At 49.5% G+C, this 22,870-nt stretch overlaps 2 long non-coding RNA genes across 2 annotated transcripts in view; both read right to left on the minus strand.

Annotated features, from left to right (window-relative positions):
* LOC122386044 overlaps positions 1-22,502 on the minus strand; it is a 35,635-nt gene extending 13,133 nt beyond the window's left edge. Inside the window, exon 1 of the long non-coding RNA XR_006257321.1 lies at positions 22,384-22,502. This is a non-coding gene — a long non-coding RNA (uncharacterized LOC122386044). The remainder of the gene's footprint in view (positions 1-22,383) is intronic.
* On the minus strand, positions 9,500-18,451 carry LOC122386043. The gene is made up of 4 exons (XR_006257320.1): positions 17,985-18,451; positions 12,584-12,713; positions 10,923-11,896; positions 9,500-10,211 (listed from the first exon to the last, which is right to left on the minus strand). It is a non-coding gene; the product is annotated as an uncharacterized LOC122386043 (long non-coding RNA).
* Positions 22,503-22,870: the final 368 nt, after the last annotated feature.

Genomic DNA, 22,870 nt, shown 5'->3' on the forward strand with positions numbered 1-22,870 from the left:
TTTGTAGTATCGCGGCGGGTCACGGAATAAGAGTTCACTTGAGCGGTCACTGTATTGTCTTGAATGCTGAATACGAGACAGACCATCACGATGCTAAACCATTGACCTGAGGTCATTTAGCGGTTTACTCCCGACTGTAGCTGTAACTGGTCGAGACTGACCGAGACCGACCGAGAGAGTGTAAAGTACAGGCTCCACGGCACACTTTTTCGGTTTTTCGTTTCGTTTTTTCGCTTTTTCGGCTTCAGTAGACGATCAGCTTCACTTGATAACATTGGTGTAGCTCCACGGCAGCGAAACCGAAAAAACGAAATCAGCAACTCGAAAAAGCGACGCGAAAAAACGAAAAAACGACTCTAAAAAGCGAAAAAGCGACTCTAAAAATCGAAAAAGCGAAAAAGCGAAGCGACTCGTCCAACCCAAAAGTTTGGATCGACGATCAGTTTTTCGGCTTCAGCACGTGACGATGTGGTGATACTGATGCATGTTTCCAACGATTGATATTTCGGTACTCCTAATGGAAAGGAAGGAATGTAATCGCTCAATAGTATTTCAGTGTCGATATGCACATATTATCCACGTGAAAGGATTGAATAGCGGTTAATTATGCGAGATATATGCACGTATTTATTTCATCTTATGATCTTTCGTAAAACCTGTTCATCATGTTTCATACCCGCGCCCTGCTAGGGGAGCGGTGTTAGAACACCACCTGCAGTTTTTCGCTAATATCTCGAAAAAAGGTGACGTTTCGCGCCACTGTTTTTTGTCACACCTTATCAAGCACCTGTTTTACACATGCTATGAAAATTTCAGGACCAAGGTCTCACAAGGTCAGGTCACCAGGTCAGGTAACCTGGTGAGGTGGTCTGGATGACCAATTCAGAAAATGTTCCAATGCTTATCATTGCTACACCAGGTAACGGATGGCTTTGGAACTTTCAGCAATTCAAGAGAGTAGCAGTATGCACAAAAAGGATATTACATAATTTCGATATTGGTAGCCCAAGGCCACGTCAATTTTGCGATCCCCCCTCCCCATTGCCTAGAAACTGAAAATTGAAAGGCGTTTTTTAACGAACGTCATTCTAAACACTCTCAGGTTACAAGTACACAGAAGCGTATAGGAACCAGGGGCAGATCCAGGAAAACTCCAAGGGGAGGGTCATGAATCGAAGTGGTGCCCCTACCTATACCCAAAATTAAACACTCAACGGATTTCGTCCACTTCATTTTGGTGGTGCCCCCATTTTCAGTTTTTTTCTTTTTCTTTTTTATTTTCAGTCAGTATCTTAACCCGGCGGCCGCTGGGCCTCCGCGCCACCCGCCGGCCGCTGGGGGGGGGCATAAAGTTGCCCCCCCTTTTACTTCTGCGACGATATCGTCGCAACGCGAAGAGATAGAGAAGCGAAACTTTGCACACATCTTCCTGAATACCTAGCCGAGGTTGTGTCCAAATTTGGTGTCGATCCCATTTGAAATGACGTCACAGTGACGTCATAAGTGAAATTATAGATTTGCGACTCTCATATTCCTCACGATACATCACATATATGGGACCGAATATAAAGGGCCGATTATTGGTCAGAAACTAGATGGAAGTGTAGTAAGATGTTTTAGGATGACAGCAGGTGCTGTCCAGTTCATTTACAGTCGAGTTTCATGCTCAGCGTCATCAGAAACGGTCCATGTCGGAAAACGACAAAACTTCATGACGTCACTGTGACGTCATCTTAGGTGCTACAACCACCAAACTTTCCTCAAACATTGCCTAGGTATTCATTTGAAGCTATGCCAAGTTTCGCGTTCGTAGCTCATCAGGTTTCGGAGATATTTCACAAAACGTAAAGGGGGGGCAACTTTATGCCCCCCCCCCCCAGCGGCTCGTGGGTTAACCCGCGCACCGACGGGGGTCTGCGCCAACTTAGTACCGACGGGGGGGGCGGATGACCGCCCCCCCCCCTGAGATCTCGAGAACGAAGCAAGATAGCGACAAGCGGTAAACGGCATCGGATACGCACGGTCAAGATCTACAATTTTTACAAAGGTCATTTTCAGGTCAGGTCAAAGATGACGTCACAGGGGTCGAAAAAGTCAAAATGGCGGCGCTAAATATGGAGAGAGTTTTTCTCGAATAACTTTCGAATTAGTCAAGATAGGAACAAACTAAGGGCATCATCGTGATCCTCTCGTCAATCCGCATCGAATGATATATATGTTGACCTCGAAAGGTCAAGGTCAAAGGTTGACCTCAGGTCACGTGACCTCGAGGTCATCATGTATATCATTCGATGCGTCTTGACGAGCTGAACATAATGAGACCATCCACGCGTCTGTATCTTGTTCCTGTACGGAGTTATTGGCCAAAAACCTTTGGTGACCTTTGATGACGTCACATGACCTCACAGCTGCCCAACAGCAAAACAGACCTCAAGGTAGTGAAGGTTGATCGTATATGAAGTCATGTATGGTATATGGGGCCATTCCGACCCGTTTTAGTGGTAAAAACAGGGAGTTGATTTTTCCCCCATTGACTTATAATGGGGAGGTCGCGAAATTGACCTGACCTTAGGTCACCGATATCAAAATTCCGAGATATACAAATTGTAGCTACTAATGACCTAATAACATCCTGCGACTTTCAAAGGCCTCCGACATCTACTGTAGCTCTGGCACGGTGACAAAGTTGCAAAAAAGTGACTTGAGGTTGGGTCATTCAAAGTGACCTGGTGACCTGACCTTGAAAGGTAGGAGGTTCAAACTTGCACACCATGTGTAAAATTGATAAGGGAATAGTCATACTAAATTTCGCGGCGCTACGCGCCGCGGTTTTCCCGCTATTCGCGAAAAACCTCAGGGGGGGGGCGGATATCCGCCCCCCCCGTCGGTGCGCGGGTTAACTCTTATAGCCACAACCACATTTACCAATTGTAAGCAAGTATATATGAATGTGCTATGTGTATATATGTTGTGGACGCTGAGTAGTGAGTACTTACCAGGAACGTTATCAGGTAAGCGAATCGTTGTCAGTCCGACGAACTTGACCCTGGCGTCTAAAGGGTCTGTCCTTGACACTTCAGGCTTGTCAGGGGCACCAAAGTCCTTCCAGGGACACCACAAACCTGTCAGGGGCACCTACGGCCTTGTAGGGGCGCCACAGGCCCGCCAGGGGCACCACAGGCCTGCCAGGAAGCAGGGGCACCACAGGTAGAGCAAGTATACACGACAGGCCTGTCCGGGGCACAACGGGCCTGTTAGGCCCATGAGCACCCCTAGGGGCAGGGGCACCACAGTCCTTCCAGGGGCACCGCAGGCCTGTGAGGGGCACCAGCGGCCTAGCAGGGGCACCAGTCAACACAGGCCTGCCAGGGGCACCAAAGACCTGCCAGGGGCACCAGAGGCCTGCCAGGAGCACCACCGACCTTGCAGGGGTAACTTGGGCCTGCCAGGGGCACCACGGGCCTGTCGAGAGGCACTTCAGGCTTTTCAGGGGCACCATAGTCCTCTCCGGGCGCAGGGGTAGCAGGGGCACCAGAGGCCTGCCAGGGGCACTACAGGCCTAGCAAGGGCACCACTGGTCTATCAGGGGCACCACGAGCCTGTCATAGCCAGGCATCTCAGGCTTGTCAAGGCCCAGGGGCACCACAGGTCTGTGAGGGGCACCAGCGACCTAGCAGGGGCACCAGTCAACACAGGTCTGCCAGGGGCGCCACAGACCTGCCAGGGGCACCACAGACCTGCCAGGGGCACCAGAGGTCTGCCAGGGGCACCACCGGCCTCGCAGGGGCACCTTGGGCCTGTCAGGGGCACCACGGGCCTGCCGAGGGGCACTTCAGATAGATATTGGCGACATTTTACCTTCGATGACCTTTGGTGACCTGCCCTTTGGCCTACACCTGACCTAAAAATGGCCGAAGCAGTTTGTTCCTTATTTTTTAGCTCTTTCAAGTGTCACCTACGGCGTGTCGCTACGTGGCTCAGGAGCCAAGTTAGAAGGGGTGTTCCCCCTACCAGCAGGGCGTGGAAATCCAGGAGTCCCAGCGGGGCGCCGGTTAGTAGCTGAGCTGCTGGAAGTTTAGTCAAGCCAGTTTCCTACTACAAAACAGACGAGATCTAGTTTAAGTAATTTCCATCTGTTAAAACAGACAACAAAACAGACCCCTAGAGCCCCTAGGCAAAACTGCGACCAAAGCATTGCACTGGTTGCAAACAAAATAAAAAGAGCTGGCGGTTGCACAGCGCGTTCCAACTTAACAAAAATCAACGAAACTCGAAAAACTCAAGTCACGAAGCGATAAATCGAAAAAGCGAAAAACTGACGCGAAAAAGCGATAAATCGAAACGAAAAAGCGAAAAACCGAAAAATCAAAAACCGAAAAAGTGTCCCGTGTAGCTTGACCTTAACCTTCGCCCCAGTGGGGGGGGGGGGGGCATATGTTACCACCCTGTCGCGTTTTTTGCGTGTGAATAAAAAACCGCGGCGCGTAGCGCCGCGCCGCTTGGGGTAGCTTTTGGTACATCAATTTTGGACAATGTGTAAAATTTTTGACCCCAGGTCATGTCAGGTCAGGTCACCAGGTCAAGTTAACTGACCAAGCCTAAAAAAAAGTTTGCAATCATGTCCAGCCTGCAGTGTTTGTCAGAAAGGTTTCAAACTTGGTGGGTTGCATGCTGTTATGGGCGCCTACAATTTGTATATCTCGGATTTTTTATATCCGTGACCTAAGGTCAGGTCAGTGGCGAAACCTTTCCATTACAAGTCAATGGAGAAAAATGAAAATGCCTCTAGATCCGTGTGTACGCATCGGAACAGTCCAAATATTTCAGAATGATTATGATTTAGTCCACTCGTGATGACCAAGGTGTCATTTTTGCTGATAGCCTCTAGACAGGTCATCCGAGGTCACTTGAGGCTACAAACAGTTTTTTGCCAATAACTCGCGATTGGAAAGAGGTAGAACGCTGGGGATGGTCTCATTGTGTTTGCCTTGTTGAGACGTATCGACTGATATGCAACATGACCTTTTCCGGTAAGGTCATGACCTTGACCTGAGGTCAAATTTTCAACTTGACCTTTCAAGGTCAAATTATAGTTCATTCGACGCGTCTCGGCGAGAGGAACACGATTCTGGCAATAGAAATGTCGTGGCTTTTTGTAGTCGAAAGTTATTGTCGAAAAACACTTTTCGTAAAAACAGCTATTTTTGGACTTTTTGCCCTCTGGAGGCCAAACCGTTGACCTGAGGTCAATATTGATAATGACCTTTTCAAAAGAAGAGTTCAAAAGCTATCGATTGTTCCTCCCTGCGTTTTTCTAGCTACCATAGTTCCTGAGATAGCGGCATGTTTTCTGAAAAATATAATGACAATTGGCAAATTTTGACCTTTGATGACCTCTGGTGACCCCAATATTGCTCTAAGGTGAAAAATGACTGAAATACTTTCAAACGTACGCATTGAGAGCTATCGACTGCTTTTTACCGCGTCTTTCTAGCCCTCTTAGTTTTTGAGTTATAGGTGGGTGGTAACATATGCCCCCCCTCACTAGGGCGAAGTTGGCTGAGACCGCCACTGGGGCGCGGGTTAACTGGTCTGTGTGAGACTTCCTGTCCGACGTCGGTCGGGCCGGCGCAGTCGTCGCAGTCGGCGTCGGCCAGCGCCGGGCCGAGGGGAAGGGGTGTTTGAGCACCCCTGCGTTTTTTTGCGGATATCTAGAAACAACAAGTGCATCGTTTCCGCACAAGTTGTGAAAGTTTTAGACCTGTGTCATTCAAGGTCAGGTCACTCAGGTCACTGAGTGACCTCACCTAAAAAGTTTCAATGTTTGTCATAGCTACACCGAGTGGCTGATTGCTTTGAAACTTTTATAGATTTATAAGGCGAATATTTTGTACAAAATGTATATCTCGAAAACTCGATAGCGGTGACCTAAGGTCAGGTCAATTTTGCGACCTCCCGATTATAAGTCAGCGGGATAATTATTCGGAATAGGCTTGAGACGAGGTGTTAGTATCACTGGTGTAAGTTGTCGAACTTTCGTCCCCGTCTTGAGTTGAGATGTTAGTTTCACAAAGTTTCGGCCAGTTACTTCTCCGGCCGTCGTCAGGTCTTCTTTGGTCTTTAGAAGGACCTGGGTGTTGGTGGCGTTGCGCCGTACACGTCATGCCTTATCGAAAGCTCCTGTGGTCAGCGGGCATTGATCTCGGGTGTCCCCGGTGATAACACGATTCTATCTACTCCACCATCGGAGTAGACATATTGTCTTCGGTATGTGGAGTGGTTAAAATGGCAATTTTACCACATGCCGAGATATCCCTTTAACATTAGCACGTGCATTTGGGAAATGGCTTCGGCCCGCCTCGGCTAATGTTGAAGGTATTTGGGAAACGATTCGGCCCTAGGGCTTTTTGATTTTCCCAGACAAAGTTTTACTGAATATTCTGAGCGGAAGAACCAATTTCAAAGAAGATATTTACGGATTGTGTGTTCACTAACAGCAACAGCAAAAGTAAGTGACTGCGTGTTTACATACTTTTGCTGTCAACGTAATTCAACTAAACAAGGTTATCGTTTCAATGCCAATGTATTTATTGCTGCAGAACATGGTCGGAATAATCATTATTTCTACATAATGCACGCAAAAAACGAACAATTTAAATGCGTGAAGCATCTTAACGTGCCACAATGAAACATTTGATATTGTTCCAGCTGGGATCCAAGACGCGTTTGATTCAGCGTTTCACCAAATTTTCAGTTTTCCTCACGGTTTCCTCACTCCTGCTGGACTCTATATCTTTATAGTTTATTCTTACTTCTGGCGCTTCACCATCTTCATCCTCAGCTTTTTCAAACCCTAAATAAGGGAAAAGTAGGGAATTTCATCTTTCATACTCAACGGCCAGCGCCGCCAAATAATGAAAACACAAAAAATAATCGCGGTGACTATAAATATGAACATAGTATTAATAGAATATTAACACCATATTAAGTATATAATACCAAATGAAGACGATATTAACTGTTGCGCCGGTACGGCATGTGGTAAATCTCTTCCCAACCTTGGGCTGTGAAAATGCAGTTTTATTCACCTCGGTTTTTGGCTACGGACCTCGTGCCTACCGGCACTCGGTCCTCCGCACAAAAACCTCGGTGAATAAAACGCATTTTCCCAGCCCCGGTCGGGAATATATAAACCTATCACCGGGGAAACCAGAGTTTGATTCCCACTTACCACAGGAGCTTTCGAAAAAGTATGACGCGTACGGCGCAACGCCACCAACACCCAAGTAGCAAAGCACACGTGCCGACGGCCGGAGAAGTAACTGGCGGAAACGTTGTAAAACTAACATCTCAACTCGAGACGGGGACGAAAACTCAGACAACTAACATCAGTGTCAATAGAGAACATTTAAATGTTTTTTTTTCTGGACGGACATCATTCTGAACACTTTCAAACACCTAATAACAATTCAAAATGACACACTAAACTGGAAAATGGCACCCGTTACCCCTCCTCATATCTCTGAGATCATATATCAGGTCACAAATCGGGGCCTAACAGTTGTTCGCTAATAACTTCTGGTAGGTGCATGCTATAGCGATGATAACATCTCATTTACGCTCAGGCCCATGGGTGTAGTTTTCCAAAAATCATTGGGGGTGCTTAATAGCTTTCAGAAAGGCATGCCATAGTTTTTGTAGTTTTTTTAGATGTTCTTTTTTACTGTAGTCATCAGGCATCATGCAAGAAATGATGTTAAATCGGTTCGAGAGCTTGTTTTAAAAGCGCCACTGTAAAACAATTTTGGCTCACCCAATGCATTAACCCGCACGGGGCTGGGGTCTCCAGCCGAACGCGCGGGGCTGGGGGGGGGGTAAATTTTACCCCCCCCCCTGTTATCTCCCGAACTAATGGTCCGATTTGGAAAATTCAAACGCCAATCGAAAGATCTCATCACGAATAACTAAAAACATGTACTTAATTTAAAGTTTGAGGTCAAGGTCAAGGTCAGGTCAAGGGTACGAATTGCAAGTTTCTACAGTATCGGCCTTGCACCGTAGTTGCCGAAGAATGGAGTCATGGACTGAGCCTGATTGCCCAAAACGTGTTTGGGCCTGACCTTGGCCATAAGTTTGGCAGGCCAGATTTTGTACTGGACCATTTTGAGTCAACTTTGAGAAATACATAACGTACAACGGTGGTAAAATCGTTGCTATAGGTATAACACAGTTTACCCGCTCCGGGTGTGAGGGAGGGGTGTGGGGCAATGAGTGCACACCCATTCTCGAAATTCGTATATGCATGGACGGAAGTAAAGTCCGTGTTTACAGGGACGTCCACGTTTTTCGGTGTCACGCCGTTGCCGTTGAATTTTCGACGATGCCCTCTTGACATGACAACAAGCGAAGTTGCCCGCTTGTTACTAGCCCGATTCTGTGCCGAAATTGACGTGTTTAAGGGTAGAGAATTCGACCGACATACATGGACCAAAAAAAGATGTGATAAGGGTGTTTGCATGGACAGTGGGCGGAGCCTAATTTCTCTATGAGTTATTTTCATATATCCATGGACTTGTGGGCGGAGCTTAACACAGTCCATGTAAGCACGGTTTTATTCGCTTACTCGATTCGAAAGCAACCTCTAATCGTGTTTTATCGCCATTAGATTGTATGTCATGCGCGTAATTTAACCCTCGCCAGACCTGTTGTTTTTCTACATACCGTTGGTACGACCCCCTCACCTTTTCGGCCCAAATAAATAACCTGAACTCATGTGACCTTTAGGAAAAATCCGAGATGTACAAGGTGTGAGGCCTCTAGATGATATTAGCCATTAGGCACCGTAAGTTTCATCTCCCTTTGAAAGCTCCTCTGGCACTGAGAGCGTTGCGAAGTTGCGACATTTTAGGACCGTGCAGATGCTCACTTATGTCGTAGGTCATTAACTTGACCTGACCTGAAAATGCGGATGATGTCACAAGATTCGGGTTGAATCAAATGTCAGGTATGCTAAGGTCCAGCTCTCTATCTTCAGCGTGTCCCGAGCTATCGTAAAAAATAACAAATATAAAAGGCGCGGCGCTCCCCCCCCCCCTACCATTCGGCCGGCGAGCGTTAGTTAAACCGCGCCTGACAGGGAAGAGGGCTATTTAGAGCCCCTCCCCTCCCTACACACTATACACAAACATATAAACACTAAAATGTGTGTGCAAATTTTATATAAAAAATGTGTGGAGATCTGGTGATTGTTCGGAATGATGAACTCGAGTGAAGCGTGAATTGTCGGCACCGATCACCCCGTCAAAGAGCAAGAAAGTAGCTGCTAAAGAGTTAAATGAGGTCATATCACATGGGCATGAATACACTTACTATCGACTGTTCGAATTATTCAAATGTATTGCTTAAGTCTCGCTCAGCTTCCAAATTCTGCAGAACAGAAAAGACTCAGTTGATTATTGTTGCGAGATACACAGATGAGTTTTGAAATAAGAAAAAAAAATGGAACGCTTCACACCATATATTATCAAATATCAGCCACGCAAGTCAGCATGAATGATCAAAGAATGATATTACCTGGCGAACTGAGGGCAAACAATTGCATAATTTTAAGCCAGCTGATAATGATTTTCTTCGCGGTGAAAAGTAATCCGCCTATGTGATTGCGTCATACCGCCGCTCGTCAGGTCCGCATGAACAGGGCCAGGTCATTCGTTCGCGCGCCACCAGCGCGAGCGGACGGCGAATGCCGAGCGCAACAGTTTACATAACAACTTTGCACATGTTGAGGCGGAACAAGCAAATCCGCTGCCACAGACGAGGCATCTTTGTCACCACGCACCTTCATGAACGTAGACAATTAACATGAGTGTATGCCTAAACATTGAACATGAATCTCGAGCCGCAGTCAACGGCGGCAGAGCGCATATTCTGGGCGGGCACGCACACGCGGCGGCTGCCGACTGTGCGCGCGCGTGGGGCGGTGGCACCAGTGGACGGGCGTCTAGCGTGCGCGTGGCGGCATCGGCGCCGGTAGACGGCCGTCTTGGCGCGCGAGCGGCGGCGGCGGCGGCGGCTGTCTTGGCACGCACTCGTCGGCCAGCTGGACGGAGTCAGAGCAGCCAGATTCCCAACCAGAACTGACGGTCTTCCGACGCAGCGTCTTCAGTACGGCCAGAGACAGACTCGTTGTCCAGCGCCTCAGTCTCCTCCGTCTGGCATCACACAGGGGTGGGGCTGGGTTAATAAAGGCTGACACGGGGAGTAGTTAGGTTTAATACCGATCTGGCAAGAGAGAGGGTAATGGGTCAAACACTGAGCTGACACAGGAGGAACGGCTGGGTCGAACACCGAGCTGACAAGGGGTGGGGGCTGGGTCAAATACCGATCTGACACGGGGAGGGGTCTGGGTAAGACATCAGGCTGACACAGAAGAGAGGTTAGATCGAACACCGAGCTGGCACGTGGGAGTAGTTAGGTCTAATACCGACCTGACACGATGGAGGGGGCCGGGTCAAACACCGAACAAACACGGGGAGAGGGCTGGGCGAACACCGACCTTTTAACGCATAGGCGGTTACTCGACAGGCCGAAAAGGGAATGTCAGAGAGTAAGTCACCACAGGAGCTAATGCAAAAGGTAGCTGATATTAGGAAAGATAATTACTGACAGCACGGACACGGAAAAAGGCCAAGCTAGTAGTACGAGACACTATAAAGTATCACAAATTACCAAAAACACGTCGTTGGCGGTTCATGGTATGGCACATAATTGCCGCACAACTGCTATACGAGGCTCGGAAGACCAATTCCCCGCTGACCCTGCAGATGCGCTATCAGCCAAGCCAGTTCAACAGCCATATCAGAGCGACCATGACGTACATAGCTTCCATCGGTACCCCCCCCCCCCCCCCACCTAATACCCACCTGTTCAGTATAATCAGCTGAGATGTAGATCAGCGGCCGCCCTGCCCGCAGGTGCGCATCTCTGGGGCCGCGGCCGCCGTCAGCTGTTGTGGTGTCCCCAAACTAGCTGCCGCCGTAGCCAAAACAAGGCTCTTGTGGGCCTCGTAGCCGGCGACCAAGATCGCCACCATGTCGTCGCGTTCGACATCGTGGGCCGCGCCGACGATGTTTCCTCGCGCACGGAGCCGGAGGCCGTAAAAGCACGGACACTCCAGCAACACGTGCGCCTAATTGTCTGCTGCTTCGCCGCAGACCAGGCAGCGGCCTGTTGGACATTCGGTGTCACTGCTGACTGCACTGGGCGCACTCGGACGTTGGCCTTCTTTCTATCCGGTGGAGATGCTGCCCCGATCATCCCCAGTGGCCCGACCAGCGCTGATAAGTGTAACAGCCTTCTCCCTGGTAGCAGCTCGGACCGGGGCGGGGGCGCCGTGAGCTCCGCGCGCGCACTGGAGCAGAAGCGGCCCGCCGGGACCCATATGTCCCAGTCGTCTCCATCTGGTAGCGGCTTGGACCGGGGCGGGGGCGCGGTGAGCTCCGCGCGCGCACTGGAGCAGAAGCGGCCCGTCGGAACCCGTATAACCCAGTCGTCTCCATCTGGTAAGCGGAGCAGGGAGCCGCCGCCGCCAAACCATCCTCCGCCGGCCCGTCCGAACAGATCCAGACGGCCTCATCCGGCAGCTCCCGGATGCATTCCTCCGCGCAGCACGGCCACTACAGATGCTGCGAAGTGCGAGGCTGGCCCGCGGGCCGACTGCCGTCTGGACGCGCGCGCGCAACGGCGGCGCCAGCGAGCTGCTGTGTAGGCACTCGCCCGTCGGCCAGCTGGACGGAGTCAGAGCAGCCAGATTCACCAACCGGAACTGACGGTCTTCCGACGCAGCGTCTTCAGCACGGCAAGAGACAGGCTCGTCCAGCGCCTCACTCTCCTCCGTCTGGCATCACACAGGGGTGGAGCTGGGTTAATACAGGCTGACACGGGGAGTAGTTAGGTTTAATACCGATCTGACAAGAGACAGGGTGCTGGGTCAAACACTGAGCTGACACAGGAGGAACGGCTGGGTCGAACACCGAGCTGACAAGGGGTGGGGGCTGGGTCAAATACCGATCTGACACGGGGAGGGGTCTGGGTAAGACATCAGGCTGACACAGAAGAGAGGTTAGATCGAACACCGAGCTGGCACGTGGGAGTAGTTAGGTCAAATACCGACCTGACACGGGGATTGGACTGGGTCAAAGTTTAGACGTTTCTGTCACTGGCGGTGGACCTGCGCGTCGCCCTCCCCGTCGGCGCCCACCTTCGGGACCACGGCCGTAGCCAGCTCGGCCAGCTCCAGGTCACCCTTGACATTCTATAGCTTAATCTGAACACCAGAACACACAGGTCAGGTCAATTATCAGTATTTTGAGTAAATCAATAACATTTTACCAGTTTCCCACGCATTTACTTTGATGCACCATAAGAAGCGGCGGTTGCTGTGCACTAACGTTTTCCCTGTAACTAACCCCCCCCCCCCCCCACACACACACACAGGCCTGTACCTTCCTGCCGTCCTCTCTTAAGTTCTTGTGTGCGGGTTCCCTCGTCCGTAGCAAGCCCCCCCCCCCCAGACCCGACACACCTGTATCCGATGGGCGTCCGAGCGCGAGACTGTTGGTGATGGCGACGGCGTCGCCTGTATGAGCGCGCGCGAACAGTTTTTCTCTGGAATCCCTTGTGCACTGAAGGTTCATTTTTCTGGAGGTCGCATCCTGCAACGAGGAAAAAAAAAATGTTAAAGAATAGCAAAATCCCAAGGGATGATGCATTACTTACCTATATGGCGGGCATCACCATACAGTTATGAAAATGCCATCAACATTTAACTGTCAAAAATGGAAATGTGGCTTATGTGGCCTGCATCACTATGTTGTCATGAAAATGCCATCAAAATTCAAACATGACCATTGACCTTGAGTCTGAGTAGGTATCTTTGTACCGGGCATGAGCTGAGTTTCTGCTTAGCCTGAATACTCTGAAACTGGGCTTCAGCCTCTTGGGCTCGGCTGGGCTCTTTGACAAAAGCTTATCACATGAGCAAGTCTCTGACTGAACCGGTCAGCGGTCTCTTCAACTCAATGTGCTATAAATTGAAAATTTTGATGGAAAACAACATGCAGTTCCATTGATATTTCACTTTTTTGGATCATTTACCTTTCTGTTCTCACAAACCGGAGCTGAGTTTTACATAGGCGTGGGGACAGGGGGAAAGGGGGCGACCGGAGGGCCATGCCCCCCCCCCCACTTTCGGAGGTGGGGGGGGGGGCAGCAATGTTAACTCCCCCCATTTTTTGATGAACTTTTGCGCCTGTTGATACCACTCGGCACCCTGAACAGTGAACACCAAAACTTGACGATTCTTCAGGTTCGGCTTCCCTTCGAAATTCGATGATTTCCTTTTTGTATCTACAGCGTTAAAGTTAATGAGCGCAAATTTCCTTCACTCAATGTAGGAAACCATATCAGAAGCAACAAAAGAGAGGTCTGTTGGCAGTATTACGTTGAATACGAGGCGAGGCGTATGATAGCAGTGAAAGAAAAGATTAGACAACAGTGGCCAGAGGACCGAAAAACCCATGCTTTGCTGCAAATAAAATAAAAATAAATCTGCTTTGCTGAGCCGAACGCATTGAAAATTGCAGATGCTTTCATCACACTGTCATCATCATGTCTCCATCAAAAGTTACTGTCAAAAACTTATGGTGAGCATTGGTGAGATTTCTGGTGACCTCTAGGCTCTACAGTCTACAGGTTTCTGCACACACTGCTAGGGGCCATGCTGGTCACTGAGGAGCCACGCTTGTCAGTGCCCTTACGCCGGTCTCTAAGAGCTCCAAGTGGTCGATCTCTGAGGATCCCACGCAGTCTTTGGAGGCTTCACGTCGGCCCCCTGGTTCTTAGGTCATTAAGGACTAAGCTGGTCCATTTTAAGCCTCAGCAGTCAGTATAGGTCTAAGAGCCTCAGGTCGCCCTAACGGAGCCAATATCGATCTCTTAGGGGCCCTTTGCTGGTTGAGAGCTGATGCCCTAAGCTTTAAGAGGTCCCAACTCGAGTTATGACACCTGCTCTGGCCCCTGATGGCTCCATGTCGTCCTCAGAGGCCTCACTCCGACCTCTGAGGTCTCATGCTGGCCTTTGAAGGCCCCATACGAACAGATGAACCCACGCTGGCCTCAGGGCCCTACGAACGATGGCCTTAAGAGGCCCCTGCTGACCTCATGGAACCCAGGGAACATCTACTAGAAGCCTATACCGGCCTTTGAAGGCCTCGTGCCGGCCTCTAAGGGTCTTCTCCGAGGGCCCAGTTCTGCATAAGGGCTTAAAACGGCTGGCGAGGTCCTCGAGATGGCCTCTGATGGTTTCTGAGGGCTTAGCCGTCGGAGGACCGAGGAGAGCAATTAGATGCATCGAGACTCGAGAGTATTCCGATAGGGTTTTGGTAGAAGGGATGCAACTACCTGACATAATGACATAAATGACCGTGAATTGATCGACCTAGCGGCTGCGGAGATCTCTAAAAATAAGCCTCCAGGCTCTAAACAAGCCTAAAAATACATCACTTGAGCGGATCAACATTGACACCCATGACTTTCCACGTGGCACGGCAAGGGCCGGGCCGGAAGTTGCGGGGTCACAAAAATAGGTGGAGCGGTGTGTTCGAGACTGGCGGGTGCCAGCGAGGGCCGGGCAGCGGAGCAGCACGTGCTCCAGGACATAAAACTCTTCTCGGCACACGGCGCAGAGCGCCGCGGGGCACCGCTTGTCCAGGCACTGTTGGCCTGCCGCGGAGGGGAGACGGCCGATTTGGTGTACGTACTGGAGCGAGCGGCCCCAGTGGCCTGCCCTCATGTGGTGCACCGAAACGGCGTCCCCCCGGTCCTCTCAGAGGATGGGGACTGCTGCGTGCTCCCGAAGAGTGGCTTGAATAGCGACTCGGACCAGTTGCTGCACCATTGACGCGAGACCTCCCGGCGTCCCAGAAGACCCTGCTAGGAGCCGCCATCTGGACCGAACTAGCGGCCCTGGGACCAGATCGCCAAGGAGGCGGCCGCGCTCCCCCAGGCGGCGGTCCCGGTGGACGTCGCTACCGCCCACCGTGCGGCCGTCAGAATGGCCCGCGACCGCACCACCGCCGTCTGGCCGGAGGGCTGGTACCGGACCCTGATGGGGAACCGGCTGCCGCTACCGGTCGCGACGGGGGACAGATCGTCGGCCGTCGACGTCCATCAACTCCGCGCGGGCCACTGGCCAGGATCCCGCCAATACCTTCACCGGATTGGACGGAACTCTCCGGAAGATTGCCGCCAGTGCCCTGACTGTGCCCTGACTGTGCGGCGGGCCGGTGCACCGTGTGCCGGGAGGAGGCCGACACGCCCCGGCACCTCTTCTTCCGGTGCCCGGCCCTCATGGGCTGGCGTCTCCGGAGGTACGGGACGATTTTCCCGAGCCCGGAAGACGTCCGCGGCGACGGAGAGGTGGCGGCCCTGGCGGCCGCCGTGAGGGACCTCCAGAGCCGCACGGCTACACCGCGGTAACGCGGCTGGAGGGAACAACAACAACAACATTAACAACAAGGCCGCACAATGAACCGCCCGGGTAGCGAGCGGGCGTCCGAGGGCGGGGCGACCGCTTGTTTCGCCACGCCGTTCGTGCTCTCATTCCCCTCGATCCTGCAGTGGGCAGGAGCCTGGAACCCACTGCAGGATTACTTCATGACGCTCGGCCATGTTTAACAAGGTCTTCCATGCCTATCTCCGCGCCGAGGGTGGAGGCCTCACCTGGGCGGAAGCTCCTCCCCTGAATAGACTTAGGGCGGCTCGCAAGTCGAAGCACACGACGACCGAGGCGGGGGACGTCCCATCCCAAACCCTCTCCAGAGCCGCCCGCAGGTGAATCTGCTGCTAGACTGACAAGCGTGGCGAAAAATTCGGTGACCGCCATTCGCCGAAAAAATTCTGCGGCCGCCCTGCTCCGAAAACTTAGCGGACGCCATGCGCTGAATTCGACGCATGCGAAGTTACGCCGGAGCTGAAATTTTCGGCGCAATCCCCGCCACCACGCCGGACATATTCGGCATCACGTGTATTGTTTTCCAGTCTGGCAACAGGAACGGAAAAATTATAGTCATTTGATGTTTCAACTGGATGAATTGCTTTGAAATGTCCAAGGAAGTGGCCCTTGAAAGCCGCTCTTCTGTAAAACTAACTGGCGCAGTTTAGAAGCTACTTGACAGTTGCCACAGCCAAGTTGATTTCAATTTTCAAACTCAAGGAAGACTTTAAAAATCCCAAATTTCATTCCACAGGTTCCACTTCATTTTAGTTTTCAAATTTGCGGAATTTTAGCTCAAAATTAGGTAGGTAGATGTGGTAGGTATAGGTAGATTAATATTTGTGGTTCTCATTGCAATGTCAACCTGCAGATTTTACAGCATTAAGTGTTTCTGCTTTTTATGACACAGATGCTGGGTGAAGATGAGTAAATTCACAAAAGAGAGGAAACACTTTGACCAGAGCATGGCCATGGACATTCACCTAAGTTACAAGCTTGCAATACAAGGCTATTGTGCCTTTTCAGTAACAGCAGCAGGTCAGCAAACTCATCCACCAACTGTGCCCCTGCAACTGGGGGAAGCGAGGAAATGAAGTGTGACTAATGGTTGGTGACAAAGCCTATCTATTCATCTGAGTCTGTCTCAGCTGAGTCTTCATGGGTGGAAGCACTAATAGTTATGCAATGTCTGTAATTGTTATGAGGTAAAACAGTAGCTGCAATGTTGGATAATATACATAATACATACCTATGAGGCAGAATAAAAGAAATCTGCCAAGTTAAATGCAAATAATTTTATAAAAAGGTAAATATAATCAACCATGGTGATCAACCATGTCTATGAATATAGAAAATTGACAGAAGTCAAAGCAAGGTTGTCAAACAGCACAGCTGCCACATACCAAAAATACTCTATTAATTCAGATTTAAAAATGGATACACCCATAAATGATCACATTGATACATGCTTATGCAATCTCCAAATTAACATTTCCGTACAATGTCCAGCAAAAATCCACAGCATAGGTACCTATCAAAATTAGGTGCCGGGGACCCCAAAAGCCTTAAAACTATCAATTGACACCACAGGCAAAATTTTAGGATTTTATAAGTTATAAAACAATGTATGATTTTTCCCCTTTATCATAAAGACCACAGGCCAGCCAATGACCATGCACAACAACACAATTGGACAGTGATGAAATTTGACTATATATACCTCTGGGAAAAAATCACATTTTCATTGCTCTAATCTACTCTGGATATTACCTTTAAAAAAATTGAGCCAAGATGGTCTTGAACCCTACCAACCAGGACTTCGGAAATGGCATTCGGAATTATGTAGGAATTATGTCGGAATTATGTGTAGGTATTACATATGGCTACAGTTTATTATTTCTTGACAATAAAATGGCCAATAACATTTTCTTTTGTAATCAGATAGATCAGCACCACTGATAGGCAATATAACATCTATATATAAAAGTAAAGGAACACTCAGTAGCTGGCAACACTGCAGACCTGTGCCGTCTGCAGTGTTAAACTTTGTGACTCTGCGTAAGAGGTTGGCAATTTGATTGATTTTCCCCAAATATTCCAAACTGACTTTGGAGCATAAGCAAGATAATGCTGTTCTTGCAACAAAACTAGATTTTAAGGATTCATAACTGTGACTGTGACTGTCTTGAGCAGGCTCAGCTCAACAGCCCCTATTTGTGTACAAATATAGAACAGCATGTCAATATATTGACAGTGGTAGTCTATTTAATATTAGGAAAAGGTCATCTCATTCAAGCACAGGAAAATCAAGCTTGACAAACATGGCATGCCTAAATCTAATGCTGTGGCCATGCTCTTGGGCTTAGAAAAGTGGGGCAACAATACAAAATACAAAAATACATAGTAGTATGCCATACAGCCGAATGCTTACCTTTCTATTTCCACCCATCGTTATCCACTCGCCTAGAGCACAATCCAAACGCCAACCAAACGCGACACGACTCTTCCAACACAGAAAAACGCACATGGAAATTGCCGCGAGAACTTTCTCGGCGCCGCCGATGTTGCTTACCAACGGCTTCAAGCCTTGCAACAGCTGACGATTAGTGAGAACTGACTTCTTTTCATGGACGACCAATCAGAACCGGTCTTACAAAAATGCCAACCAATCAAAATGTCGCTCTAAAAGGGCGATGCTATCGCCACGTGGTGGTGAAAAAACACACTAATCTAGGATAGCATTTTACATAGGAGTATTCTCAAGGACGAACGGGCGCGTCCATGCATTTCGGATGATTGGTATATCGCTTCATCGTCCATGATAATGCCCGAAACTGCTATTAGGAATTCATGGACAGCGAGACGTCCATGCAATCCCAGCCGTCCACGTTAATACCCTAAAAACCGCAAATTGTCCATGGGTTTACAACATTTCAAGCACTGACGTGGCGCCCTCGGAGGGCCGGTATGGGATTAAAGCTCAGCTACACTAAGGGCTTGTGTGGTGCCTTCAGTTATCGGTGGCACCCTCAGAATCACCGGCGTAGGGCCCTCAGAGCCGCCGGTAAGGGAGGCACCGGTGTGGGGCCGCTGCATGCAGGTGCCGGTGTGGGCGATCAGAGGTGCTAGTGTGATTCTCTCAGAGGCGCCGAAGAGGGTCCTTACAGGCGTTGCTCCGGGCCCTCATAGACGCTGGTGTAGAGCCGTTACAGAGGGGTGTGGGGCCTTTAGAGCTGCTGACGCGAACTGTCTACAAGCCGGCAGGGGGTCTCAGTGACCGGCAAGGGGTCTTAGGCCGGCAGAAGAAGTCCTGCGGGGTCCTAAGAGACCGGCATGGTACTGTCAGACACCGGTGGGGCCCTCAGGGTCACCGTTGTGTTGTGGGGCCCTCAAGTCATCAGTGGGTGGCCTTTAGATGCGCAGGCGTTGGGTGGGTCCTCAGAGCCGCCGATATAGGGCTTTAATAGCCACTGGTGTAGGCACTCGGAGTTGGGGGTGTGAAACCCTCAGAGACAACGGTGTGGGCCCTCATAGGCACCGATGAGGGCCCCCACAGTTGCCGTTATGGAGCCCTTAGAAAAGTAAGTGTGGGACCATCACAGGTGGGAAATGCCCCTAGAACTGTCCCCTCATAGGCCGGTAAAACCTCTCAGAGGCCAGTAACGGGCCTTTGGAGACCACCGAGGTGTCCTTAAAAGCCGCAAGAGGCCCTCAGAAGTCAGCGTGGGGCCCTTATGGAGACCATAGTGTGGCTATTTAGGGCCCATGTGGTGCTCTAACGAGCCCAACGGGGCCCTTCTGAGTAGAAATATGGCCATCGTTAACCCTCAGCGGTCAAATGGCGCCGCAGGGCCTCTAGGACCCGAGGGTCCCTTTGAACCCGATGGGGGGAGGGGGTACGTGTCCCCTTAGACCCCTAGCTATGCCACTGTTTCATATGCATCATGTCAGATATTTTAGGCTCCCCCCCAACTTAAAAATCGTTCCCGGGCCCCTGATAATATCAGATGTATTAACACAAATATCATGCATCTTAATTTGTGGTGATTTATTCAATGCATATTCTCTTAGTCACTGAATTGAGAAAGCATAGTATTTGGATGATTCACTGGGCTCATTACAGTACTAGGAGATGGACATTCCGATTACTGAGGGCCTTGAGTCAGCTGGGAATGTTTTGAGGAGGCTGGGGGTGCTTTAAGAAGGCAGGGGGTGCTGAGCTCAGGATTGGGGGTGCTTGAGCACCCACAAAGAGATATAAAGTTACGCTTATGCTCAGGCCCACTGAACGAGAAATCATTATTCATTCAATTATAATTATCATATAATGAAATAATAGTTGTAATTTATAACTCATATTGACCTTGAGATGAGGTCAAATTTCAAATGACCCTTCAAGGTCAAATTATAGCTCACTCGACGCGCCTCGACGAGAAGAACACGATGGCTGGCAAAATAAATGTCATAACTTTCTCGATTAAAAGGTTATTGCAGAAAAAAAAACGTTTTCATAGAAACGGCCCTTTTTTGGAGTTTTTGCCCTCTGGAGTTGACTCAATTTGACCTGTTGACTGGAGTTTCACTCAGTTGATGCTAAGCCGTTGACCCGACCGAGGTCAAATCTAAGGACACGCTGGCGAAAGAGCGTTGAAAGAGCTATCGAATGCGCTTTTCCGCGGCGCTGCAGCTCTGTAATCTGTTGTTTTCCAAGTTATCCGCCAGGCTTTCGAAATTTGTTGAAATAGTCCAAATTTTACCTTTTTATGACCTCTAGCGACCTGAGCTTTGACCTGCCCTTATAATGACAGAGTATTTTCCTCATGTTTACGGTCTTTCGAATGCCGCCTACCACATGCCGCTACGTGGCCCAGGAGCCGAGTTAGACGGGGTGTTCAGACGCCCCCGGCCCGGCGAGGAAGGCGCCGAGCACCGGCCGGCGGCCCAGAGCGGCCCATAGCTGCTCAGTCTCCGCTTTTACTGGGTGGGCAAAAGCACTCCACTGGGTGGGCAAAAATTGTCACTGGGTGGGCAATTGCCCACCCAGTTAACATGTTATCCGAGGCCCTGCTTTTTTCTCTATCCTAATTAGATCAAAAGTTATAAGCGAAAAACTTTTGACCTGTTTTTAGCGAATTTTTTACATTTATACCCCCTAAATATTGACCTAGAGCAACTAAATTTGCACAGGGGCGAGAAATCCAGGGGGCCAGCCTACCTACCAAATTTGGTGTTTCTAGGTGCCATAGGAGCCAATCGCGAGGGGGGGTCGCATCAACCCCCCTGCCAGGCCGTGTTATGAAAAATGTCCTGCCAGGGCGGGGTTAACCCGCGCACTGTTGGGGTCTGTTTATAACGCGACCTGGTGGGGGGGGGCTATTTTTTGCCCCCCCCCCCCCTCGTATCTCCGAAACAACTGGACGGATCCGCGAAATTCAAACGGCGTTCGAAAGGCCTGTCAAATTTGTCGAAGGAAACCGAATTTCATTGACCTTAGGGTCACAGATGACGTCACAGGTCAGGTCAAAGATGAAATGTTTCACCGTTCACGGGTCATCTAGGGAATGCGCTATAACACCGAAGAAAACGCATTTTGTCGAAAATCAGCGATAGGGCGTCAGTTGCCGAGTACATATGTTGCTATAAGAGTTCACTGACATTACCAGGTCAGGTCACAGGTCAGGTCACCAAGGGTCACAGGTCAGGTCACATGAACCTAACTTTAGGTACTAAGGTTGTGCGATGCATGTTTTATGGCCAATTTTTCATTTCCAACTCAATGGTGTTGGTTATAAGACTTTTAGGTACGGCTTAGGTCACTTTCTGGTGAAGGTCAGGTCAAGGTCAGGTCAAAAAAGGTCAAATTTTAAAGTTGACAGTTTTGCATAACAGGGGTATTGATTCGATGCAGCTTGTCACGGGGAGTCTAATGGTGGTCTATGTTTTGCGCTAAGGGGTCTAGAATTGCTAAAATTAAGTTTGAAAATTTGACGTCATCAATTTTGAACCGTTTTTCGCTATAACTTCGCCAAAAAAAGAGGTATCAATCTCAAATTTGGTATGTGGATAGGAGGTAAGGACTATCACATATATTGTTTTTTGCGAAATTCAAAAAACTTTTTGGATTTTTCGGCTATTATATTCAAAAAATCTATTTTTTTATTTTTGGGGGGTCAAAATCCAAAAATTTCAAAAATCTGAGATAGTAGTTTTGTAGCCCTGTCAATTCTACAGCTTTTATGTGTTTATCGTTTTTCTGTATTTGCAAAGCTATAGGCCTGACAGCTCTTCCCGCGAAACCCTTTTTTAGGTCGAAAACGGCAGAACATGACGTCACTCTGACGTCATTTCCGGCCAACCTATCATAGCCTTTGGAAATTTGTTTCTGTCACAATGTGTAAAATTGATGTCCGGGAGGGCACTGAAAGTTTGGTGACGATCGGCGCAGCGGTTCTGGAGATATATCGAAAAGTCTGGAGGGGGGGGGAATTGCCCCCCCACCAGGGCCGGGTTAAGGGGCGAAATAGCCCCCCCCCCCTACGGGTGGCAGTGTCCTGCGATAGCCCCACGGCTCACGGGGCGTACGGGTTATGCGAATCATTTAGATAGCTTACCTTCTGTCATGACGAAATAGAAGTAGGTATTGTTTTTTTTTTGTAACAAAAAAGTTGGAACTTGGACGAGCGGTCACCATTACAAAAGAATCTAAGGCGGAAAAATAAAAATAAATAGTACAAAATGCAGTAAAACAATTATTACAACTACAATGTACCTATTAGATATTATTCAGGAGGATGAATGAAGCTATGAAGATTTTCGAGCATTTACTTTACCGTTTACGTATCGTGACCGAGTTGTGACCCAAATTCCTGAAGGCCGTCTTCTCTGATCTTCGCTCTCAATCACGTTCACATCTTCTTATACCCATACCTATTTAGAGTTGATGCCACATGAAAACACAAGAATCCGTTTTCGCCGGCATTTCCATCCGCTCACTCCCTCAGCTCCCCGTTACAAGCCGTTGCCAGGCAACCGTTGTCATGACAACCAATCTGGGCATTCCAATTGGCCGAGTTTCCCGCCATACCGGGATCCAAGATTGTGAAGGATGCACAGTTTACAGTTCGCATGACGCATTGGCCCGGGGGGGCTTCCCTTTTCGGTGATTCACTATCCACCCACAAAATGCCTGTTTTTTTTATTATATGGTGAGCTCAAATGGGGTTAACCCGCGCGGGGCTGGGGTCTCCAGCCGAACGCGCGGGGCTGGGGGGGGGGGTAAATTTTACCCCCCCTGTTATCTCCCGAACTAATGGTCCG

This window comes from Amphibalanus amphitrite, unplaced genomic scaffold, assembly GCF_019059575.1.
Source record: "Amphibalanus amphitrite isolate SeventyFive unplaced genomic scaffold, NRLGWU_Aamphi_draft 000238F_arrow, whole genome shotgun sequence".
NCBI classification, from domain to species: domain Eukaryota; kingdom Metazoa; phylum Arthropoda; class Thecostraca; order Balanomorpha; family Balanidae; genus Amphibalanus; species Amphibalanus amphitrite.